Source organism: Balaenoptera physalus, assembly GCF_965194825.1.
Source record: "Balaenoptera physalus genome assembly, chromosome: X".
Taxonomy (NCBI): Eukaryota; Metazoa; Chordata; class Mammalia; order Artiodactyla; family Balaenopteridae; genus Balaenoptera; species Balaenoptera physalus.
This window is the reverse complement of record NC_138903.1, coordinates 8,264,852-8,277,770: the sequence shown is the minus strand read 5'-3', so window position 1 is coordinate 8,277,770 and position 12,919 is coordinate 8,264,852. Positions and strand designations below refer to the sequence as shown.

Genomic DNA, 12,919 nt, shown 5'->3' with positions numbered 1-12,919 from the left:
GCATCTCTTGGTCATATGTAAAATATAAGGGTGGCTTTGATTTTTGAAGCTAGCCAGCTTCCAACATCTAAATTCTATGCATTTAATTAATCCCAGAGGTCTTTTCCTGTTTGGCATTTTTACATTGGCGTAATACCATAAGCATTGATTACAAAAGCTTGAGGAATCCACACACCCATCAAGAGGGGACTGGTTAAGTAAACTTCCACACCGTCCACACTCTGGAACATGCTGTGAGCAAGCTGATGTATGTACAACAGCTTCCAAACAGCAGGAGTCTATCAAGTATATTACTCTCCCAAGTACTTTCACAAGAAAATGGAATGAATGAATGAATCAGTGCTACATGACACAACACGGATGAATCTCACAATCATGCCCAGTGCAGAAGCCAGACATAAGAGTGTACAGATCATAGGACTCCAGGTATATGAAGTTCAAGAACAGGCGAAAGTAAACTGTGCTGACACAAATCAGCATGGTGGTACCCTCCAGCCAGAGGATTTTACTAAAGGAGGGCAAGATGAGGCCCTCTGGGAGTACCAAGAAGGTTCTCTTCAGTTGGTCAAAACCAAATGAATTAAGATCCATGCACTTCATTCCATGTAAATTACATCCTAGTGAAGAAAAAAGAAAAAGGAAAGTGCTATATACCTTCTATAGATGGATGTATTTGCATAGACATTTTCTGAAACAGTATATAAGACAGTTATCAGTGGTTGCCTTTGGAAGTGGGATGGGGGACCAGGAATGGGAAAGAGACTTTGTTTTCTTTCCATAACCTTTATCCTGCGTGAAATCCTCCCAAAACGCATCTATTACTATTTCGATGGAAAACAAGTCATTCAAAAAATACTTATCACTCTCTAGAAAGGAAACCAGCCCTGCCCTTAGAAAGGACAACTTATCTCTGGCCAGCCCCTGACAATACAGTCAAGCAAGGGTTTGATAATAAGGCCTTTCCCGCAGCCCACACGCCAGAATTTGCAGAGGGCTCATACACCCACCCTCCTCACCACTAACTAATCCCCCTGGGTCTGGTTTGGGAGGGTGCAGGGCTGGAGGGCTGCTGGGTAAGCTGGGAACCTCCGGGCCAGCAGGTCTCCCCTGGGGCCTCAGGTTCGTGCGGTCAAGGGCACCTGGAGCTCAGGTTAAAAATGCTGCCCGTGGGCTTCACCCTCAGATCTCAATCAGAACCCCTCACATGTCCAAGAGTCTACATTTCTTTTCTATCTTCTTTCTAACTTTCTATTGTGCACATTTTCAAACACACAGCACATGATGGAGAAGAGTCCAATGAATAACACCAATCAGATTCAACCAGCGTTCCTATTTGACTGTATTTGCCTCTTCTCGCTCTCTCTCCATTCAACTGAACCATTTAAAAGTAAATTATTGTGGTTCTCAAAGTGTGGTCTGGGGACACCCTGAGGTCCCCAAGGCCCTTTAAGGGGGTCCATGCTGTCAAAAACATCCTTATGATAATTGTAAACTTTTATTTGCCTTTTTCCATTCTCATTCTCTCATGAGTGTACAGTGGAATTTTCCAGAGGCTACATGACATGTGATACTGCAACAGACTGAATGCAGAAGCAGGGTTGAGAAATCATCTGTCTTCTATTCAGCCATACATTAAAAAGATCTCCAAAAATGTTAAAAAAAAACCCAAAAAACTTTAAAAGTAACTTATTGCGCTCATGACACTTCACCCCTAACTACTTCAGCATGCATCACTGAAAAATAAGACTCCTGTACATATACACGTGTTAGTTACCTACTGCTGTGTAACAAATTACCCTGAAACATGGCAGCAGGAAACAAGCATGTCTCATCTCACTGCTTCTGTGTCAGGAATGACGAGTGGCTGAGCTGGGTGCCCACCACACCACAAGATTATGGCACCTAATCAAACTTACAATCGTTTCCTTGCATGATCGAGAAGGCAGGCACATAAAAATAACCCAGGTGTCCCCAAAGCCTATTACCGATGTTTGTTCAGGCCAGGATCCAATCAAGGGCACAAGTTACATTTGGTTATTGTCATGGACTGAATGTATCCCCCCCAGAATTCATATATTGAAATCCTAATCCCCAATGTGATGGTATTAGGAGGTGGGGCCTTTGGGAGGTGATTAAGTTATGAAGATGGAGCCCTCACCATGCGACTAGTGCCCTTATAAGAAGAGGCCAGAGAGCTAGCTTGCTCTCTTCCCACCACGTGAGGACACAAGGAGAAGGCAGCCGTTTGCAATCCAGAAGAGAGCCCTCACCAGAACCCAACCACGCCGGCACCCTGATCTCAGACTTCCAGCCTCCAGAGCTGTGAGAAATAAACGTCTCTTGCTGGTAAGCCAGCCAGCCTGCGGTGCTGTCACAGCGGCAGAGCTGCCTAGGACAGTGATCCCATCTCTGAAGTCTCATTTGATGGAGAAGCCTCCTCCATTTTCTTTTTTTTCTTTTTTAACTTATTTATTTATTTATTTTTGGCTGCATTAGGTCTTCCTTGCTGCGCGGGGCCTTTCTCTAGTTGCGGCGAGCGGGGGCTACTCTTCGTTGCGGTGCGCAGGCTTCTCACTGCAGTGGCTTCTCTTGTTGCAGAGCACGGGCTCTAGGCGTGCGGGCTTCAGTAGTTGTGGCATGCAGGCTCAGTAGTTGTGGCTCGTGGGCCCTAGAGCACAGGCTCAGTAGCTGTGGCGCACGGACTTAGTGGCTCCGCAGCCTGTGGGATCTTCCCGGACCAGGGCTCGAACCCGTGTCCCCTGCATTGGCAGGCGGATTCTAAACCACTGCGCCACCAGGGAAGCCCTCCTCTTTTTTCATTTTCTTTCACATCACTGACTGGGTGCAGAGACAGCGCCCAGTGACCCACCTAGGGTGCCAAGCCATTCTGGGGACAAGCTACCTGGCTGGCTGTGGGTGCCACCTGTAAAGAAAATGGCTGGAAGTGGACAAAGGAGGCTGCCTGTGCCCTGGCCTCTGCACACTGGCTCTTTCTCACTAAAGACCAACCCTCCCCAAGGAGAGCAATTTTTATGGGGCCAGGAAGAGGCAGAGAGAGCGAGCTGAGGGCAAGGGTATTGGGGGAGGGGCACACCACAGTCCCAGGCCCGTGGGGGGACAAGGATAATTTTTCTGATCATTATAAGCTCCCTCCCCCAAACCCACTACACATGGCCCACGCCTTGCAATGCCACTGCCATCACCGCTTCCTGTCTCCCGGGAGTTTCCAGCTTGCTGACCCTCTTACGTCCATCTGATCCCCTCAGAAGCCAAAGAAGCAGGACCAGCAAGTACAGTAGCCCCATTTACATTTTCGGCAACGGCTCCAAGAGGTGAAGTGATGCAGCAAAGCCGCTCTCTGAAGTGTCAGAGCCAGACCTTTAGCGGCCAGTCCTGCACTGGAGCGTAAAGCGCATGACCGTGGCGGCCACAACGGGCACCAGCACCCCCGTTATCTCACTCCCTCCTTTCGACGCCTCCACACAGGTCCTTCTACTCCCACTTCTGCAGATAAGGATGGGGAGTCTGGGCTACCCCAGTTCCAAACACGCTGATCTAGTGCTTGTGTCTTTCCCTCTTTCCCTGACACTCTGGCAAGCTAGCTTCCCAGCTACGACTGGCACACAAAACAGGCCTCCCCTCTTTGACTGAAGCTACTTCTGGAACCCCAGAGCATAAAAAAGTCTTCGCATTGACAACATCAGGAAAGGGAATCGGATCTCTGACCAAGGGCTCAGCATGAAACAAATCATAGGAAAATGAATTCTAGAATACCAGAGCCAGAAGAACATTTCAAGATCATCCAAATCAGTGTTCTCAACCAGGGGCAATGGAGCGCCACGAGGGAACAAGTGGCAGGGTCTGGAGACATTTTTCATTGTCACAACTTGGGGGGAGGGGGCTACTGGCATCTAGTGGGCGGAGGTCAGGGACGCAGCTAAACAAACGTCCTCCAGAGCACAGGACGGCGCCCACAACAGATTCATCCAGCCCCAAACGTCAATAGTGCCAAGGCTGAGAAACCCTGGTATAAATTCCTTGGTGACTCTGGGGGCAAGAAAACTGAGTCCCAAAGACACAAAGTGACTTGTCCCAGGTTCCACAGTCCCAAAGCCACAAGTGGAGTCACGTCTCTACTACATCTGTCTATCATCTGCTCTGTCTGTCTAGGGGTGGGCTGGGGGAGAAGGCAAGGTAGGGACCTGAGGATCTGCACTCTAATAGCCAACCTGAACCAAATGAAGAAAACTGCAGTAAATTCATTACTGAATTACTGCAGCAACGCATCAGGGTGTCCAAACGCTGAAAGAAATGCCTTATTGAATTATCAACGAAAATAGCATTGTTTTACAGGTCCTCCCACAGTTGCTGCATGGGTCAAATGATTCATGGTGTGAGTTCCAATACAATTCAGTGATACCACGGCTTCCACAGGGGTCACGTTTTACACGAAAGAACGCCACATTCTCCTCCTAAGGTACCCACACATGTCCTGGCCTCGGGTCGTATGTGAACCAGAGAAAGGAATGTAAACACAGGCCTGAACTCTCAAAAGCGTCCATTAAAATCCCACCCCGTCCTGCTAAAATTGAAGTCAGCTGACGCCCCTCCATCTGCCACTGCGTCATCAAGCCCCTTCTTTCAGCAAGCAAATTATTTAGCAATGGAATCAAAAAGAACACTGGAAATTCATGGCTTTTGGGGTTCATTTCCAGCTCCACCCCCTTCTAAAGACCTTTTTGTTCTGAACAGATGTAGCTGCTTTGCACTCTCCTACACGCACATTGGAAGCTTTATTTTCTTTTACTGGCTACTGTTATTTTTTCATCTATTTAAAACACCTGGAGAAAACAAACACATTTCTGACATACCCCTTTAAATGCTGGAACCTTGCAAAATAATGCCAAACAATTTAGACCGCACATCTAGCTCTTCAAATGCTAACCAAGAAGTTTCCATTCCATTTCAAGCAAAGCAGCAGCTTGCCTTTGAAAGAAATCAGGCTGACTACTGAGGACAAACCCCCGTAAGGAGAATCAGTCAACGCGTCATTATTTAAGAAGCACAATGACCGTCGGTAAACAGTTACCTTTGACAAGCCCCTCTCTCTCCTTACAATGCGTGTACTGTGATCATTCCTGATGTTTTTCCCCTCCTGTGAAAGAGGCCCGGGTCTTTCAGTCTGGCCCCTGCCCACTTTCCCAGGGTGCGCCTGCCAAGACCCAAGTCACGCGTGAGCCTGCAGCAGCCGCCCTCCGCGCCCCCCTGCTGCCTGCTGCCTGCAGCAGCCGCAGCAGCCAGAAACCCCACTTTCGCTTCCTGGGGCGCCGACGGGCTGCAGGGGCGCCTGCTGAAGAGTCCCTTACCTGCAGTGCCGCATGGCGCAGGCCGGTCGCCCACCTGCACCGCATCCTAGAGCATCGTTTCTTCGGCGCAACGGCTGCGAACGCGCTGACGTCACCGGGAGGCGGGCCCACGCCGCCACGTGACGCCCTCGGGGCGAGGAGGGGAGGGGCGGGGGGGAAGACCCTGGAAGTCCCTGGAGGTGAGGAGCGAGTGCCCGGGAAGCCTCGCTCTGGCCTCCTTTCAGGGCGGTGTGTTTGGTGTGGGCGGCTGGCCTAGCCTTCCACGAACTGTGGGAAACAAACAGCACACAGAAGGGGAGACCCAAATGACTCCAGGCTCCACGCGGGTAATAGGATTTCAATAAGGGGATTAGTAATGAAAGGAAATAATTTAGCTTTTTATTTTTAAAAAGTCTTTATCAAATGCGATGGAGAACTAAATAAATAAATCTATTTTGTGCAAATCAAAATGACAGTTAAAATACAGAGTGCATATACATATTTTGCATAGAGGGTCCATGTTTCAAACCGTATATCAAATACATTAATTTGAAGCATATTCATTGTGGAATGTAATACTAATTGCACTGATGAATAATGCTTTTAATTACTCTCAGTACCTGCATTCCAATATCAACGTGTTTTTGCCGAAGAAAACAACAGTGACACCACATAGTTATACTTCTTACTTGAACATTTGACTGTTTAAAGTGAAGCGCTATTGCATGAGCATGGTTGTACCTGTGTCTGTTTTCTTAAATCCTCTGGCAAAGAATTTGATCTCTCAGACATGAAAGTTAATTCGCAATAACTCATTATTATACGTTTTCTAATTTTTATCACATTCTGCGGAAGTGAGTCATCTATTACAGAAAATATGTACAATGTCAATATTTCTCATTCACAACTGAAACAGCCTTGCCTAGAGGAACTTAGAAAATTCCAACTGTGATCATTTCGTAAATTTGAAATGGCATATTTCAGGCTTAAACTGTGAAGATATCAACTTTCTTGCCAAACCACATAAACGTTTTTGAAATGTGAAAGAGCAAAAGCAGGAACTGTTTTTATTTGTATTCCAGTTTCATATAGATTAGTTTCCTTTCGTTTGAGTTTAAATTGCAATTTTAACATTCCCTTCGCTGGCGCCCCTGAAAGAGATGTGAAATGGGTTGTTTCACAAGCAGGCCAGGGTTACTTACTTGCTATTTATTCCGGAAGCTTTCATGTCCTTCTATATTTAACCCCGGGCCCTTTTACCACCATCCCCTCCTGATTAACCAAATTTCTGTTCAGAAGGTCAGCCTCTAATTTGGGGCTAAATAATGGCCCTTGTCTCGCCCAGCGATCGATTAGTTTCAACTCGATTTTAAAAATCAACAGAGTGGCCGTACGGTATTCCAGGTCCTTCCTCTTATTTATTTTTCTGAGTGATAAGCAACTTACCTTTTGCTTTCAGATTCCTGAGATATAAAATTTAAATGCTACCGAAATCCCCTGCTCCACTGGGTTGAGGGTCCGCTAGAGACAGAAACTGACAAGCTCATTTTCCTGCCAGAGGCAGAAGTCGATTTCAGCCTTCAGGCGCGCGGGGTGGGCCCCCACTACCCCCCAGCCAAGAGCCAGGCTGCGAGCGTCACGTGCTGCGCCCAGCCACTCAGCCCTGCCCGGCAGGCTGGGTCACCTCGGCTCTGGAGGCCGGCCCTTCCAAGCCTCGTACAGTTGGTTCCTTTGGGTGCACAGAGAACCCAGCGTCCCCGACACGGGACGCGCTGCCCGCTGGGGTTGGGCTGCCGGGACTACGGTGGTGGGAGTTCCAAGAATCGACGGGAGCTGGGACGCGGGGCTGTCTATAAAATGCCCTCCGAGGTCCGAAGTGACTTGCTCTGTGTTCCGGCTTGGCGGAAATGACTCAAGCAGAGGCACCTTCCTCGTCGTGGGGCGATTTTTTTTTGCCAGTAGGTTAGTTTCACCTGCTCTTCTCCAGGTGATTGTTCAAGTGTGAAGAACATTACAGCAAACAGGCAATTCAGGAAAAGCCTAAAACTGGGGCGCACAGTTTTCAGCAGAATGAGATCACTTCCGACATCCTCCACCTCCACCCATGAAATTGTCCTTTTGGCAAGGACTTAAAAAAAAAAAAAAAAGATTACCCCCCCCCATAAGAATGTAAATTGAACAATCTTCCTGGTGGGCTGTTTAGCAATTCCTACCAAAAACCTTGCAAATAATGCGCGGGTGGAAACATACAGTGGGCCCGACAGCTATTGCTATCATTTGCTCCAGGAACTAGCCTCATTAGGAAAAAAGGAAAGGAACGGAAAGAATCGTGAAAGGAAAAATTGCTGCAATATTATTTATGACCTCAAAGCACCAGAAGCAAGTTAAGTGGCCAAAAACAGAGGATAGGTTAAGTTTATAAGACATCGGTACAACACAAGAATTAAAACGGATATGGTAATAGATACTTTTCGACATGGAAAGACATTCACGGTGTCTTAAATGAAAAAAAGCAAGCTCCAAAGCATTATGTGCTGAATGATTCCACGAATGTATGTAGATGTTGAAGGGAAGCAGAAGATGCCACCCCCAAAAGGAAGAAGATGCCACCCCCAAAATATGCCACTTGGCATACTGATTATTTTTAATTAAAGTTGCTTAAGAAACAGCCTGTGCAAAAAAAAGACACTCTGACCTTCCTTGGTCCCCCCAAAAGCATGTGAAGGTACCCTGCCCCCCACCAGGTGGATAAAAGGCATCCTTATTGCGGAGACAGGAAATTCACCACCTGGAAGGCTGTATAAACAAACCTTGTTACTTTCACTAATTTGCTAGCCCAAGCCCAAACCCCTTTGTTTCTCCAATTCTTCACAAACTTACCGGTTTCCTTGTCTAGAAGGTATAAAAGCTGCCTGCTTTGGTGACTTCTTGGAGTCTCATAATTCTATGGGCTCCCCTACCGTAGGAAATTAAATTTGTTTCTCTCCTGTTAATCCATTTTATGTCAATTTAATTATTAGACCAGTCAAAAAACCTAGAAGGGAAGAAGGGAAGAGTTTCCCCCCCTACAGTTTAATATATTTATATCTACGCAAATGCCTTTGAACAGAGAAAACAACTGGGAAGCAAATTCACTAAAGTATCGACCTTAGTATTTCACTCATTAGTGAGATTAAGGGTATTTCTCATTTTCTTCTTTTTAGCTTAGCTGCATTTTCTAATTTTTCTACGATTAACATGCATTGCTTTTGTAACAAGAAACAGATATTGCTTTTTTTTTTTTTAAGCACTGTAGGAGACATAATCATGGATTATGTATATTTTGCTACTTTTTAACGCAGATTTCATTCCTTGAAGATTCTCAAATCATAACCGCAAAGCCCCGAGAGAACAATTCCTAATCATCCTAGGTTATTCTGCTCATAAAAATCTTTAGGAAGGAAGATGGCAGCTCAGACCTGGTGTTACCGTTTCATCGTCTGTAGGTCCAGCCTTAATTTCTCTTCCGTTTAAATTCACTTCTTATTCTGCTATGTGTGACGATTGAAAGATAGCCGTTAAGATCCTTCCTGAAAAGATTCTTCAAACACTTATGTAATAACCTTTGAGCTTTAATTTCTCCATACTGGCACCTTCTGTTTTCTTCACAGATTTCTACTTGTTAATCCCTTTGAATCTTTTACATTTTTTCCCTCTTATCTGCTGCTGGTACATTGGACAATGTCTGGGGACAGTTTTGGCTGCCACAACTCGGGGCGGGGGGCGGGGATGCCCCTGGCATCTGGTGGGTGGAGGTCCGGGATGCTGCTCGCCATCCTACGGTGCCCAGGGCAGCCTTGCAACAGAGAATGTTCCAGCCCAGAATATCACTAGTGCCCAAGCAGAGAGACCCTGCTTATAAAGTATAATTTGAGGCACCCAAATCTTCCATTTCCCAGGCTTTTTTTTTTTTTTTTTCTTTTTTTTTGGCCGAGTCCCGCAGCATGAGGGGCCTTAATCCCCCAACCAGGGATCAAACCCAGGCCCCCTGCAGTGGAAGCTCGGAGTCTTAACCACTGGACCTCCAGGGAAGGCCCTTCCCAGTCTTTTTTTTTTTTTTTTTTTAAAGATTCCAATCAGCCTATTCTGAAGGGATGTCCTTTTTTTAAAAGATTTATTGATTGATTGATTGATTGATTGATTGCTATGTTGGGTCTTCGTTTCTGTGCCAGGGCTTTCTCCAGTTGCGGCGAGCGGGGGCCACTCTTCATCGCGGTGCGCAGGCCTCTCACCATCGTGGCCTCTCTTGTTGTGGAGCACAGGCTCCAGATGCGCAGGCTCAGTAGTTGTGGCTCACGGGCCCAGTTGCTCCGTGGCATGTGGGATCTTCCCGGACCAGGGCTCGAACCCGTGTCCCCTGCATTGGCAGGCAGATTCTCAACCACTGCGCCACCAGGGAAGCCCCCCAGTCATTTTTAAGAGTTCACCATTGTATAACATGCTGGAAGCTCTGCTTCATTATAATCCCTTAAATGTGGTACTGCTGGCACGTGGGAAGTATGATTGCCTGTATGTTCATAGACTATTTCAGAATTGATGCACAGGAAGCCGCAAAGGGTGGTTATCTCTGGGGAGCAGAGCCCAGTGACTGGGACACGGAGAGGGAAGGAAGTTTTCATAGACATGGAAGCACGCTACATGGTAAACAGAACAAAACAAAACAAAAAAACTGTCTCTGGGATACAGTGTTACACCAGAACCAACACTGTCTTCAAATGTTCTCAGACACCATCTTGAAGTATTACATAACAGCCATATGACAGTATTATTGTCTGTGCTATTTGTCAAGCTTCTGCAAGCCTCGATTTTCCCTTCTGGAAAGTGGGGAGCAGCAGAGGTAGTAAAAGGTTCCACCACCTGGGGGCATTTTGAGGCTTAAGTGAGGGCTCTGGAAAGAGTAAGCAGTGCTTTGCAGAGCCTTACTGGAGCCTGAGACGCAAGGAAAAATGTGTACCCCTATATATGCTTATCAAAATACCTAGCATATTTTGAGCCGAGTGGAAAAAGTTATAAAGACTCACAATCAAACACACACACATCCATATATAAAGCCCCACGTGGCCCAGTTCATTTGCACGCCATTGTCAACTCACATAAACCCACCCACGGGGACAAGCAGGGCATGTAACCCCTGGCCAGTTGGACATAATTATTCCCCTTACACAGTAATACAGGGTAAAATTGCACTGCTTCAATATGCTAGCCTCTAGCCACAAGCTGCTATTCAAGTTTAAGTTAATTTAAATTAATAAAATTTAAAATTCAGGGACTTCCCTGATGGTCCAGAGGGTAAGACTCCGCACTCCCAATGCAGGGAGCCCAGGTTAAATCCCTGGTCGGGGAGCTGGGTCCCACATGCACGCCGCAGCTAAGACCTGGCACAGCCTAAATAAATAAATAAATAAATATTTTTTAAAAATTAAAAAAATTTTTTTAAATAAATAAAATTCAGTTCCTTAGTCACACTAGCCACATGTCAAGTGCCTGATCGCCACATGTGGCTAGTGGCTACTATATTTTAGTGCAGATACAAAACAACTCCATCATTGCAGATAGTTCTATTGGGCAGTGCTGTGAAGCATTTCTTTTAAACTAATTCCATTGCAATAAAACAATTTGTGTTTATTACCCAGGGGATTCTGCCTGTAACTGCAGAGTAGGAAAAGCAATCTGGCCAGAGTGTCTGTGGGTGGGAAGGACGGAAAAGCACAGATTCCAGAAAGCTGCGTGCCTCTCGCCACAGGTCCCAGGCACGATGTTTCCAAACACCAAAAGACGTGCAGCCTCTGCCTTTGGATGTAACCAAGGGCCTGCAAATCTTGTTCCAAAATGAGGTGGCAGTGTCTGATCACTTGTTTCAAAGCAAAAATTGAGATGCATGACAAGAAAATATTGTCTGTCTACCTAACAGAGACAGACAATAAATCTACAAACAATGACTAACCCAGCAGTAACGAGTACTCCTGGCACCGAGAAACCAAGTCTCCCTGGAGAAATGACCATTTCCAGGTCACAAACATCTGGTCAAGCAGGGTAGTGTTACCGAACCAAACTTGGTCCCCTCGCCCATGGAGCAGCAAAACCAATCTACTGACACCGGCTTGTGGTGAAGGAAAGCGCAGCGTTTGTTGCAAGGCCAAGGAAGAATGGGCGGCTGAGCTCAAAAGATCCGAACTCCCCAGTGGCTTTCAGGGAAGGGTTTTTAAAGACAGTGTGAGGGAGAGGGTGACAGGGTGTGTTATCAGCTAGCTCATGCACAATTCCCTCATTGGTTGATGGTGAGGTAACAGGGTGATGTTTCAGGAATCTCAGTCATCAACCTTCTGGTTCCAACTGGTTTGGGGTCTATGTGACCAGCATGCAATTAACTTCTTCCACCTGGTGGAGGTTTTAGTGTCTGCAGACAACTGAAGGGTATGGCCCAGGGTATTATCTATAGCCCCTGAGGAAGAACCAAAGGCCCTTGACCTTGTTTTACGGCTAAACTGTTATTAGTCTTACTTGAATATTTTTTGTTTCTGTTTTTTTTTTCTTCTCTTATTAAATTTTTCTTTTTGGAACTCAGGGAAGGTTCAGGATGCTAAAGCTTTTCTACACACAAGAGGCGGGCAGGGGACACGGGGCCTGGGCAAGTGTCTGTCCCCGGGAAGGCTCTGTAGGGTCCCGCTCCGTTTCAGTAGCAAGGAAGCCATCTCAGACTCCTGGGGACATATAAAAAGGACCCAGCAGTCAACCAGTAGAGGTTGCCCCAGCTACAGAGGAGGGAATTTGAGCATTAATAAGGATAACAACTCCAATGGATTAAAGCACACCAAACATATTTAAATTTGTGTTAATAATAACGATACTAAAAAAAAAAATTCCAAAAACCAAAAACAAATTGGTCACCACTGTAACAGTGCTGGGGAAACAATTATTTTCAAAACTGGTCAATAAAGAAAAAAATCAAGCATTTATCTTGCTTTTCCCATACAAACTGTACCACTGGATAACCAAATAGACTAGTAAGTTTCTCTTTATAAAGGCATTTCAAAGTAAATAATAATGTTTTAAAAATTGACAGAATATCATCATTTTGCAACCCTTAGTGAATTAATGGATCTATGTATTGATTATCAATAGTTGCAAACCTTATAAAAAGAAACATTATTATAAGTCACCTGATGAAGGTATGCCTTGCCACCCGTCCCAGCCCCCAAAAAAGAAAGGAAAAAAACGAACTGGAATCTGATCAAGCTTTTAGGTTCAATAACAGCTTTTTTTCAGCATTTATTTTTAGGAAATAAAGTTCAGAGGAACATGTTAAACTACCCCCAGGGATACAATGAGCCAAGTCCGGGCTGTGGGAGATCAGAAAACACACAATCTTGTTTCTTCAACAAATTACAAAGGTGTGTGCGTGGTAGGGGGGATGGATCCTGTGAACTAAAAACAGGCACAACTGCACTGAGATGCCACTGTGCACCTATGAAGATGGCTATGATCAAAATGACAAGTGTTGGCCAGCAAGTGGAGAAACTGAAGCCCTTGTACGC

General features: G+C 45.9%; 1 pseudogene across 1 annotated transcript in view; it reads right to left on the bottom strand.

Annotated features, from left to right (window-relative positions):
* Positions 1–6,944, bottom strand: part of LOC309652705 (H(+)/Cl(-) exchange transporter 4 pseudogene) — a 48,055-nt pseudogene extending 41,111 nt beyond the window's left edge. The window contains exon 1 of the transcript XR_014268744.1: positions 6,792–6,944. The product of XR_014268744.1 is annotated as a H(+)/Cl(-) exchange transporter 4 pseudogene (transcript). The remainder of the gene's footprint in view (positions 1–6,791) is intronic.
* Between the last annotated feature and the right edge of the window lie 5,975 nt (positions 6,945–12,919).